At 62.7% G+C, this 11,618-nt stretch overlaps 1 protein-coding gene across 1 annotated transcript in view; it reads left to right on the top strand.

The window, feature by feature from the left end:
* The first annotated feature begins 67 nt into the window (after positions 1-67).
* MYO9B (myosin IXB) overlaps positions 68-11,618 on the top strand; it is a 60,720-nt gene continuing 49,169 nt past the window's right edge. Inside the window, exon 1 of the mRNA XM_058658177.1 lies at positions 68-180. The gene's annotated coding sequence lies outside the window, so the exon portion shown is untranslated. The remainder of the gene's footprint in view (positions 181-11,618) is intronic.

Raw genomic sequence — 11,618 nt, 5'->3', positions numbered from 1 at the left:
CCTCCCGCTTGGTTCGCGCCGCCACGCGCGGCCGGGCGCAGGAAGGGGCGGGGCTCGCGGAGGGGGCGGGGCGGGGCCGGAACCCGGAAGCGCCGAGCGCGGGGGAGCGGCGGGGCGGAGCGGCCCGGGCGGCGGCGGGCGCGGGCGGACCCGGCCGGGGCGAGGACGGCCGAGGCCCAGGTGAGTGCGGGCGGGCGGACTGCCGGCTGGCGATCGCGGGGGGTCGGTCCTGGAGCCGCCCACGCGCAGAGGACGTGGCTTCGGCGGTCATGGGGGGGCGTCGCAGGAAACGGGGTGCGTGTTCGAGAAGGCCGCGGGGCCGGGGCGCGGGCCCCCCCCCCCCCCGATGGCGGAGATGGTGTGAGGGCCAGGTCGCGGACCCCCAGAGGAGGTCGGGCGGGTGTGGGGTCCGCGGGGAGGCGAGTAGCAGGGACCGAGTCCCGCCGTTAGACATTGGGGTGCAACCCAGTCCCTGCCCGGAGATAATGGGGTGCAGCCCCCAGTCCTGCCGGGATATGCTTGCGTGCAGTCCCCTTTCCTGCCCGGAGATACTGGGGCACAGCCCCCCACTCTTGCTAGGTGCAAGTGTCTCACGCCGGGAGATACTGGGATGCGGCTCCCACTCATGTCAGGAGATGCTGGGGTGCAGCACCCCCTCCTGCCAGGAAATATTGGAGTGTAGCCACCTTTCTTTTGCCCAGAGATACTGGGGTGCAATCTCCCTCCCACTGGTAGATACTGGGGTGCAGCCCCCACTCTCCCCTCCTGATTTATCTGCTTCCTGCCTTCCCACGCAATGACTCAGTGACCCCAGGGTGCATCCCAGCGCCCTGCAGGCGGGCCTCACTGTCCTGGGAGTCCCGTGTTTTCCTGGGTCTGGGGTCCCTGGGAGGGAGGGAGCAGTGGCAGGGTCCCCAGCGGGGCCCAAGGCGGCCAGTGGGCGCGCCGACCCCAGCTCCCCGGAGTCTGCGTTAAGTGGAAACATGTCTCCCCTGTGGCCATACGTGCTGCAGATCTGCGGGGCCACAGGGAGGGTTAGTGTGAGTGTGTGTGGGACATTGCCTGGCAGCGCCCAGCCCCTACCTCCTTGTCCTCAGGTGCCCAGCAGCCCTGTTCCCCGGGCACCTGGGCTATCGGGAGGGCTGTGACCAGAACCCCAGATGGGGTGCGGTGGAGAGTTGACAGGTGAGGGTGGGTGTGTCTGCTCTGCTCTCTGGGAACCCTTCACCTGCCCAGGCGGCCAGTTGGTGTGTGAAGGGGCAGAGGGAAGGAACAGCCCGTCCCTCCAGTGTTAGGGCTGCCACACAGGAGGTGGATGTGGCCTGGCTGGCCATGCCTGCTGCAGAGAGGGACTACGGGCGAGACCCCTGCCAGGCCCTCCCTGGAAGCAGGACCGGAGGCTTCGGACCCTGCAGCCTGCACAGGTCTCCTCTCTCTGCCACCCTGGTCATGGGGTGGGGAGCACTGGACTGGCAGTCCATGCTCGGTCTGTCCCCTGCAGAGTGGGCAGAGCCTAACCTAGGGCCTTGTAGCTTTGCGCCATGACCCGCCTCGTTGCCCTTGGCGCCTGTAGCGCACACCCTGTGTGCCTTCAGGTCCCCACAGCCCGGGAGGGTGCCCATACCCCATCTCTCTGTAGGTCCCCACAGCCCAGGAGGGCGCCCCACACCCTGTCTCCCAGTCCAGCATGATGTTGTTTCTGGGGTTTTTTTGTTTGTTTTTTGCCGAGTGCACCTGCTCTAAAAAGCTCTGGCTGCACTCTGTGCCGGGAAGCCCCGGTCATTCAGAGGCTTGTGGCTGGGCAGTGGGCTTCTCGGGGTGTCCCCCGCACGGCCGCGGGAACTGGCCACCTGCTTTTCCGGGAGTGAAGCGGCAGCCAATGGAAGCGTGGGGACGAGGGGGATTCCAGCGAATTTCCTGGGAAGAGGGGGCTAGCGGCACGTCCCACCTGCTGTCCAGGCTGAGGGGCAGTGGGGAGTTCCAGGCAGGAACTATGGCCGCGGTGCTGCATCTCCCCGCCCGCGGTCCTGCTCCCGGCTGGGCACAGGGGTCGGCCCACTCGAGGCTTCCCCGGGACCTTGAGTGGACGTGCACACGCCCACAGCGCGCTCTCACCATGCTGGAGAACGCTGTGGGCACGTGTGGCCTCCATGCGTTAGGCGCTGGTGGTCCCCCCTCCCCTAGCCCGCTGCCGTCCCCACTTGGTGCCGTGGGTGGCTCAGGCCAGGGACCGGCTCTGGAGCTGCCACTGCACGGGGGCTGGGCTGGGGGAGGCGGGCAGCCCCCAGGGTTCTGCCAGGGCGGCAGTTTCTAATCTCGAGGGGACGGGGTAGATAAGGAGGGGGAACTGGACAGCAGAGGAGGAAGTGGCGGTGGAGGTGCCGGTGGGCGTCTTTGTCCCTTGTCTCTGGGGAGGCCGTGTCCTCGGCTTGGGCCGGCTGGTACTCTCCTCCCGAGATTAGAGGTGGTCCAACCGGCCCCTTCCGAGTGGACACTGTTTCAGTTCTGCCCTCGCCCTCCCCTGCCCCTCCCCAGGAGGCGACGTGCTCTGCAGGACCTTCCGGGTGCTCCCACCACCTGCCCTCTGTGTGTCCCGCATCCCTCCCCAGCCATCCCCACCCGACAGCGTGCCAGGCAGCCCCCGGCCGGCCCTGCCGTTCAGCCTCCCAGACGCATTCTCCCCGGAGAGCAAGACAGGCCCTTGTCTCCTGCCCTGGCCGTCCCCGGCATGGCAGAACAAAGGGCCCTGTCTCTTCACAGCCCACCACTGCTGGCCTCTGCACGGTCCTCACCCGCCCCAAACGCAGCCAGTGCCGGCGTCCTGGTGCGACTCACTTCCCTTGGCTAGCCGGGCTTGTGACAAATTCAGGGGCTGGCCCCGGGGACTCGTGGGAGCAGGGAGTGAGCTGTCCTGGGCTGTCTCCGGCCCCAGCCCGGCCCGGCCCTGCTTCCCCTGTTGGGGGTGTGTGTGCACGTGGGGAATGCTTCCTGGCTCCTGGCTGTTCACGGCTGCAGCAGCCACCTGTGACTTAGGATGGCCAGGACACAGTGCTGCAGAGTGGGGGAGGTGGCAGCTCCCCGAGTGCCCTGGTTCAGGCAGAAGGCCTGGAGCCGCCACTGTGGGCAGCTGCAGTCCCCTTGGGTGCCACTGTCTTGACCAGCCGTGTGCATGGGGTTCCTGCCTCAGGACCTCCAAAGACCCCATCTCTGGGATGCCGTCGCCTTTGCCTTCTGAAGCTCATGGGGCTGTTGTGGCGCTGTGGGTTAAACTTCCTCTTGGCAATCCCACTTCACATCTAAGTTGTTGGTTCAAGTCCCGGATGATCCACTTCCGGTCCAGCTCCTTTCCGAAGTGCAGGAAAGAAGCAGGTGCTGGCCTGAGAACTGGGAGCCCTGCCATCCCGAGGACCCCGCTTTGATCTGACCGGCTGATGCACGCCTGTGAGGAGTGACCCAGCACACTGAAGATCTGTTTCCGCTCCGCCCTGACACTTGAGCCTTCAAATACAGAGGTCTTTCCTTTAGGAAATGGATAGTGTTTAGGAGGTCATCAGGTGACGTTTGGGGACCCGGCTCGGTGTGTTGTCTGACTCCCTGTGAAATGGAAAAGGGGCTTTGTGACGGGAGTCATGCTGGCTGGATGTCACACCGCCGGGGCGGGCAGATAAGACAGCCACGTCTGTCCCCCGCCCCGTGGGAGGGTCGGCTGGAGCTGTGGCCTTTCCCAAGGGAAAGCACCCAGCCAAGGAAACTAGGGAAAGTCCACGGAAAATGGAATGTCAAAGTCGCTTCATTTGGTGCCGAGAATTTCCGAGTTCGCTGCATCATAGTTTGTATATATATATATACATATTTTTTTAAATCTTGAATATGTTCCACGAACTTTCGAGAAAATGGTGTGTTTGATAGCGTTCCATAGCTGCTAATTTTCCCTCCTCAACAGTGAGACCTGGGCCAGGCCAGAGCTGGGAGCCAGGAGCTCCATCCGGGTCCCCCTCGTGGGTGGCGGGGTCCAGGAGCCGGAGCTGGGGATCCAACCCGGAACCTCTGCTGTGTGGACGTGATGAAGACCCCCCTCATATTTTAGGGTTCAGACTGGGGACCTCAAGTGTGCTCAGTGGACAAAGCTGGCAGACAGAGCCTGGGGCAGGCTCTGCCCTCAGCGTGGCCATGGAAGGCCAGGCAGGACCCGTTAGCCCCGTTATGCCACAGGTGATTGGAAAAGCAGAAGTTTCTGGAAGGTCTTCCGCTGTCTTCTGCGGAGAGGAATGCAGTGGCTGGGAGCCTGAGGCAGGGCTGGCCCTCGGGCGACCCTGAGGGTAGCGGAAGCAGCCCCCCAGGCAGTTAGGTTAGGGGGAAGGCCAGTCTGTGGACATCCGTGAGTGGCCCTGCGTGGGGGTGGAGCGCTTGAGCAGCTCTTGTGGCAGCCTGGACGTGGGCAAGTTCTTCTCGGGTGAGGCCTGGGGCGTGTGTGTGTACTGGTGGGAGGTCCTCTCTGTAACTGTCCCATGCCAGGACCCAGGGTCGATGCTGGGATACCCAGACTGGCCAGGGTCCCATGCAGTGGCCCTGGGGCCTCCAGGCTTCCCGGTGATTGTGGAGGTGGCTGGGATGTCCTGGGTGTTCCCACGTGATGCCCTCAAGCAGAGGTGCCCGTCAGAGGGAGAGGAGAGGGCAGCCAGGGCGGGCAGGGGGACAGGTGGTCCCACTCAGGTGGTTGCCCACACAGCTGGCTTGCTCTCCCACTCTCTTACCTGAATGCCTGCAGCCCAGCTGGCATGGTTTGGGCCGTGCAAAGCCCTAGGCAGACAGGTGGGCACGGGCTGTGTTTCTCACAGAAGGTGAGGGCAGTGGTGACGTGCAGGCATGAACGGTTCCTTGCAGTGTGCTGCGTGGCAGTTCTTGCCAGCCCGCAGTGCCCCACCCTGCCAGCACAGGTAGGAAGGTTCTAGACACCAGAGTCCCTAGGAGAGCAGCCAGCCCAGGGTGCGGGGCCTCGGTCCTCACCTCCTGGTTCTCCCTTGGTCACCCTGTGGCCTATGGAAGTCACAGGGCCCAGGGCGCCCACCAAGGACCTGGCTGCCCCTCGGGGTGTCCGGCTCACTGCTGAGAGCCCCCTGGGAGGCAGCAGGCACTCCCCCAAGTGCTCGGGTCCCTCCACAGCCGACCTGGCCCCTGGCCTTGGCCTGGCCCCATCCCCAGTGTCGGGGATGTCTGGGAGGCGAGTACCAGCTGGGAATCTCCCTCCCTCTCTCCCTGTCGCTCTGAGTGCTGTGGCAGAGTCAGGGGGACAGTTGTGTTTTATTCTGGCTTTGAGTGTGAGGTAAAGATTGTGGTCCTCCCCGGTGCGATTGACTTGTTTGTTGGAAAGTTGTGCTGACAGAGGTGGGGGCGGGTAAGGAATCCCCATCTCCTGACACTCCCCCAGATGTGCCCCAGATGTGGCCCTCGGGGTGGCGGGCCCCAAGGGCCTGGGCCATCCCAGCGCAGCACCTGCCCCTGTAGCACTGCGCCTGGTCTTGTGTTTCTCTTCCTGCTGTCAAGAAGCGCGGTTTGTCACCCCAGCAGCGTGGCCCCGCAGGGACACTGCGGCAGGTAGCAGCCTCAGCCTCGCGCGTGGGAGAGCTGTGTTGTGTCCCCACGTGCAGGCTGTTGCAGGCGGCCCTCTCCTCCTAAATCCATGAGGGTGCTGAGCTTTCCAGGGACAGGCCAGTGGGGAGGGCGGCGCGTGCTGGTCCCGTGTCTTCTGCGCTTGGCAACCTCGGCCATCACCCCACGAAGAGAGGTGCTTTGGGGAAAGGAGTCATCAGTGTGTTCCCTCTCCCCGCCGTGTGGGAGCCAGAAGCTGGAGACCGGCAGTGAACCCCAAGGAATTTTGGGGGGAGGCAATGGCTTGGGGCGCAGGGCTTCTTTTTGGGGTGGTGAGAATGGTGTAAAATGGCAGTGATGGTTGTACACACGTGTGTCACAGCTGCTGCCCTGCCTAATTGCGATGCTGTGGGGCCCCCCGTCCCTGGCTGGGCTGTCCCCTCCATGGGCTCTGTGGCATCCGTTGTGTGGGAGGGACTGCAGGGCGTTGAGGCCTGGCGCAGGTCGTGGGTTCCCTGCAAGCTGCATGTGTCAGGACGGGACCTGAGCCTGCACAGGTGTGGATGAGGGCTGGGGGTTGTCCTGGAGCACCTACTTGCCGACCTCAGCCACCACTTGCTGCACTTGGCCTTCAGGGGGCGGGGTGAGTTACCAGGGAAGCAGGTGCATGGCGTGTCGACAGGCTGCTGGCGGGGGGTGGGCGGGTGTGCAGGGGCACAGGGCCAGTGAGGAGAGCATGGGAGGGCACCCTTGGTGGGTGGCACCCCATGAACCCGGAAGTGACACCTTTGGTCCAGTGTCCCTGCCGTCTGAGGTGAGGTGCTCCTGGAAGGACCGCAGGGGTGGCTCAGGTCCTTGCGTCCCCTCCACCCACAGGAGAGACCCAGCTACAGCTCCTGGCTCCAGCCTGGCTGGTGCAGAAATTTAGAGTGTGAACCAGCAGATAAAAGAGCTTCTCTCTCTCCTCCCCACCCCCGTTCTCCCTGTACCCATGTCACCTGTCTCAATCTTAGAAATAAGTGAGTCCTGATTGCCCCTCTAAACCCACCCCAGCCCCCTGAAGATGGTCTCTAGTCCCCTGAGGGTGGTAACCTACAAGCTTGCCCTAACCCCCTGAGGGTGTCCTGTAGGGGCTGAAGGTGGTCTGTAAGTGCCTGCGGGCTCGCCCCCAGCCCTCTGAAGGGGACCTGTAGACTTGCCTGCGGATATGAGGCAAATGTTTGTTTTGTTTCATCTGGGGTCCAGCCCCTGAGATGCCTCCTTGTGGATATGCAGACATAATAAACCCAGAAGATCTGAAGGGCCTTAGGCCTCAGGCCATGGTGGGAAGGTAGGCTTGGTCTATAGGCCCTGCAGGCCCTGTGGGTAGTCCAGACTTGCCCCGCCCACACCCCAGCCAGGTATCCCTGGGGGCCTGTGAGGTGCCCCTCTATGGGGACACTGTCCTGGGTCTGTGGGTGGCACCTCCCTGTCCCCCCAGCAGGGAATGACACGACCCCCAAGGTCTCTGTGATTGGCAGGTGGGGGGCAACTTCCTTTAGGAGCCTCTGTGGGACTCAGAGTCCAGGCGTGCCCTGTGGCTTCACCCCCGTTTGCTGTCCCCAGTGCAGGGCACCGTGAGTACTCCCTCCACGCGCACGTACCAGGAGCTGCTGCACCTGTACCCCCTACTCCTCCCCCGACCGCTGCAGGAGCTAATGTCCCCTGAAGCACACTTGGGTCCTCGTGTCCCTGCCTTGGCCCTCCTCCCCCACCCAGGGCTGCCCAGGCAGGCTGCAGGGTCCTGACCTTGCCTGCCTCAGCGCCGCCCCCGCCCCCGGGCCACACTGGACTGCTTGTTCCCAGGCCTGCCTGACTGCCCCTGCTCCCTCCCTTAGCACTGGGCAGGCCCCTGGCCTGTCCCCTCTGGGCACGCCCCTGGCCACAGGAATTCTGACCCCTGACTTCCCCCGCTCGGGGCATCCCCGGACCCTGAGCAGCATCTGTCCAGGGACTCATGTGCCCACCAGCTGCCAAGTCACCCGGGGTAGGCTGCAAGCTCCCCTGAGCTTTCCTGTGCAAGCCTGGGTCCCTGTAGGACCAGCTTCTGTCCCCGCCCGATGACAGAAGATAGGTCAGGGATGTGCCTGAAGCGTGTGGCCCGCAAGCCTCAGAAGCAGTGGCCCTGGCTAGTGCCTGGGGCTTGGTGGTGCGGCCAGCTCAGCCCAGCCAGGACCCAGTGGGACAGAGGAGGAAGGAGACATGTTTCCACTGAGGCCCTGTGGGCGTAGAACTGGTGGCAGCGATGGGACAGTTTGGGAAGGACTTCTCCTGGGTGCCCAAGGAAGGCCTTGGCCGACACAGGGCTCCCCAACAGCTCCCTGACTTCCGGCAGTGGGCAGTGCCGTGTGCGGGTTAGCACGCCTGCTGAGATGCCGTCCTGGCCGCCGGCTCGTGCACCGGCTGGGGGCAGCAGGCGACGGTGTGCTTGGCCACGCGCAGGGGAGATGAGGCTGAAGCCGCTGGTTCCTGTGGTTCTCGCCTTCAGACTTGTCACCGGGACAAGCATTTTGGAAGTCAGTTTTCCATTCATTTCTCTTTCCTGCTCTGTACGTGCGTCTGGCTGGCAGAAGTGTGGGCAGCTCCAGGGAGGGGCCTCCCTGTCTCAGGTCCTTGGCAGGGGGCCACGCCCCTCCAGGCACCCCTCTTCCAGGCTGTCTTGCCGCCAAGTGAGTCTGACCCCAGCGTAGCCTAGCACAGCCCACAGCCGTGTTTGCCCGGTCAGGTTAGGGGGTGTGGCTGGGCACACACCTCAGGGGGGCCCTTCCCACCTGGCGCCATGCTCCCGGACGATTGTCCCCGAGCCGCGTTATCCTCTATCCTCGGCTGCTGCGAGGTGTCCTGATGACGTCCTGCTCTGTGCTGGCGGGGACTCCAAGTCGTCCCACCTTGCCAAGTCGCAGAGTTTTGAGGGGGTCCTCTCACCCCTGGCCGCCCACTGGCAAGGGCTGCTGGACGCCTCGGTGTCTTTGCCATAGCTCCCTGGGGTCGTTGCCCTTACGCTGAGTCCAGGGAAACGCCCTGGCTCCGCCGTAGCTGTGGCCTCTGCTCCGAGCTGTGGAATGATTTCATCCGATAAACATGCGCCTTCCACAATTATGGCCTGATATAAACCAAGCAGCCGCCAGAGGCCCCTTCCGCCTCCCTGCCCAGCACGCGACCCAGGGGCGTGCGGCCGCGCCTCTGCCACACTGCGCCTCCAGCCTGGCCATCTCCTCTTTGCTGGAAGAGAGAGTGTGTGTGTGTATACATATGTGTGTATACGTGTGCGTATGTGTAGCAGACAGGATTTGAGGGAAATCTTCGATCCTGTGGTTCACTGTCCTAAATGCTTGCAGTCAGGTTAAAGCCAGGAACTTCTTCGGGGTCTCCCACACGGGCGCAGGGTCCCAAGGCTTTGGGCCGTCCTCGACTGCTTTCCCAGGCCACAGGCAGGGAGCTGGGTGGGAGTTGGGGCAGGCAGGACACCAGCCAGCACCCCGATATGGAATGCAGCCTTAACCTTCTGTGCGCCGACGCCAGCCCCGTCGCCTCCTATTTTTCTTGCCCTGCCCGCTTTTCTGGAAGAGCAGGAGATTGGGGTACCCCATCTTCTCAGAAGGCAGGGACTGTCCCAGTGTCACTTGGGGAAAGCCTTGCTGTGTGTGGTGGTTGAGGTGTGTGTATGTTGAAGGAGTGTCCGTTTATATTGTGGTGAGGCGCGCAGGAAGTAAAATTCACCATTGGTAACACTCAGCGCACTGTCCATGTTGTGCAACCGTCTCCTGTGTTTGTACAACACATTCGTCCCATTGGAAGGGACCCTTCCAGCCGTCACGCCTCAGCCCCTGGCAGCTGCCAGCTGCTCCCCGTCTCTGGACGTCTCCTGCCCACGTGGCCTGTTGCACCTGGTGTCCCTCCTGCAGCGCCCGGCTCTTGCGGGTCAGCCCGTGGTAGCAGTTGTCATGGCTGCATAAGATTCCACCGGGAGTGGCGCAGCAGCTCAGCACAGCAGGCCGACACTGTGTGACACTGTGTGACACTCTGTCTCACCCTGCCGTGTAGCTTGTGATCCAACTCCCCGCTCATGTGCATACCCGGGGGGGGTAACAGGTGCACGGCCCCCTCTCCCCCTCGTGGGAGACCCGGCTGGAGCTCCTGGCTCCTGGCTGCAGTCTGGCCTAGCCCTGAGTGTTGTGGGCAACTGGGGAGTGAACCCTAAAAATAAAACACCTCTCTTCTGTGTCTGTTTGTCTCTGTGCTTTTCAAATGAATAAATGCAAATGTTAAGAAAGTACGTGGCAGGGTGGATGGCTAGGCGTCAGTCATCCGTCCTCCCCTCCACGCACATTTTGTTTCTGCCTCCTGCCTGTCCCACTGAACATCTCTCGGATCTCTGAGCTCCCAATCAGGGAGCTCTGGCTGGGCCAGGCCAACGGCCGGCGCTGGAGCAGGGCCCGGCCCAGGGCAGGAGTCAGGAGCTGGAGCCGGGCGCTGGAGCAGGGCCAGGCCCAGGGCAGGAGTCAGGAGCTGGAGCCGGGCGCTGGAGCAGGGCCAGGCCCAGGGCAGGAGTCGGGAGCTGGAGCCGGGCGCTGGAGCAGGGCCAGGCCCAGGGCAGGAGTCGGGAGCTGGAGCTGGGTTTCCCCAGGGAGTGGCAATGGCCTGCCAGTTGGGGTCCTCCTGCTGCCCCGCAGGGAGCTGGGGTTGGGAGCAGATGTGGCATGTGGCGGGTGTCCCAAGTACCCTCAGCCATGACGCCAGTGCCCACCCCGTCGGCAGGGAACTTGTTTCCATTGGTGACAGGACCGTGTGTCCCTTGGTGGCTGACCCTGTGTCTCATTTCCTGTTTGAGCTTGAGACAAGTGGTGGTCGGGCAGTGGAACACACACAGCAAGCTGGGTGCCTCAGCAAGAGGATCTGGGCTAAGGAGCGGAGTGACTGTCAAGTTCACGGCCACGGACCCTGGTCCTGGGCCCTGCCCCGCTTCCTCACCATGTGGGCGCAGTTGTGGGGTTCTCCAGCCCTGGGTTTCACATCCACCTGTGGGTGGACCAGCTTCCAGGTCCCAAGCCTCACTGGATCGCAGGGGAAGCAGCATGCTTGCATGGCTACCGCCAGAGCTGTGACAGCCTTGTCCTAGTGGGCGCCCAGGGCTGGACTGGGACACAATTGGGAAGCCCATCCTGGCCTCCCACGCAGGTGGGCAGTGAGCAGATAGATCTTTGTGTCTTATTTTCTCTGTAAATGTGATTTTTGGGTGGATGGATGGGTGGGTAGGTGGGTGGATGGGTGGGTAGGTGGGTGGATGGATGGATGGGTGGATGGGTGGATGGGTGGGTGGGTGGATGGATGGGTGGATGGGTGGGTAGGTGGGTGGATGGATGGATGGGTGGGTGGGTGGATGGGTGGGTAGATGGGTGGGTGGATGGATGGGTGGATGGGTGGATGGATGGGTGGATGGATACTTGGCTTGAAGCAGCCTGTGGTTTGCTGGTGCCAGGCCACGTGCCAGCAGCCGAGCCCACCCTCATGACCAAGGTGGTGAACACAGATGTCACCCACAGAAACTCGTTTTGCTGGGTCCCCCGTCTCGAAGCAGCTGTCTGCGCCACTCAGCATTCCACCCCCGGCAGTTGGTTGTCATATTCTGGAATTTTACATATGCAAGGGGATGTGAGATATCCATGGAAAAATGGGATTAAGTAGTTAAACTTGCTTCTTGCTTTGCTGCAAAGGAATTTCGAAACGTGCGTTTTTCTTCAGCAATAGACATTTTCTAGAAACTGTGTGAAGACCCTTTTTACAGAATTACGCAGTTTGGGCTCAGGTTTGTGATGATAAAATCCACCCCGTACACAACCCTGTGTTTCAGCGGCAGAGCCTTCCCAATGATGTGTAGCCACCAGTTCTGATTCCAGAACATTCCATCCCCCGCTCCCTGAGGGCCATTTGCTTCCTGCCTCTGGACTTGCCTGTCCACAGAGTCACACAGCTGTGGCTTTGCTTATCTG

The sequence above is a fragment of the Ochotona princeps genome, chromosome 33, assembly GCF_030435755.1.
Source record: "Ochotona princeps isolate mOchPri1 chromosome 33, mOchPri1.hap1, whole genome shotgun sequence".
Lineage (NCBI taxonomy): Eukaryota > Metazoa > Chordata > Mammalia > Lagomorpha > Ochotonidae > Ochotona > Ochotona princeps.
Note: the sequence above shows the minus strand (reverse complement) of the source record. Positions and strands in the feature narration are given on the sequence as shown.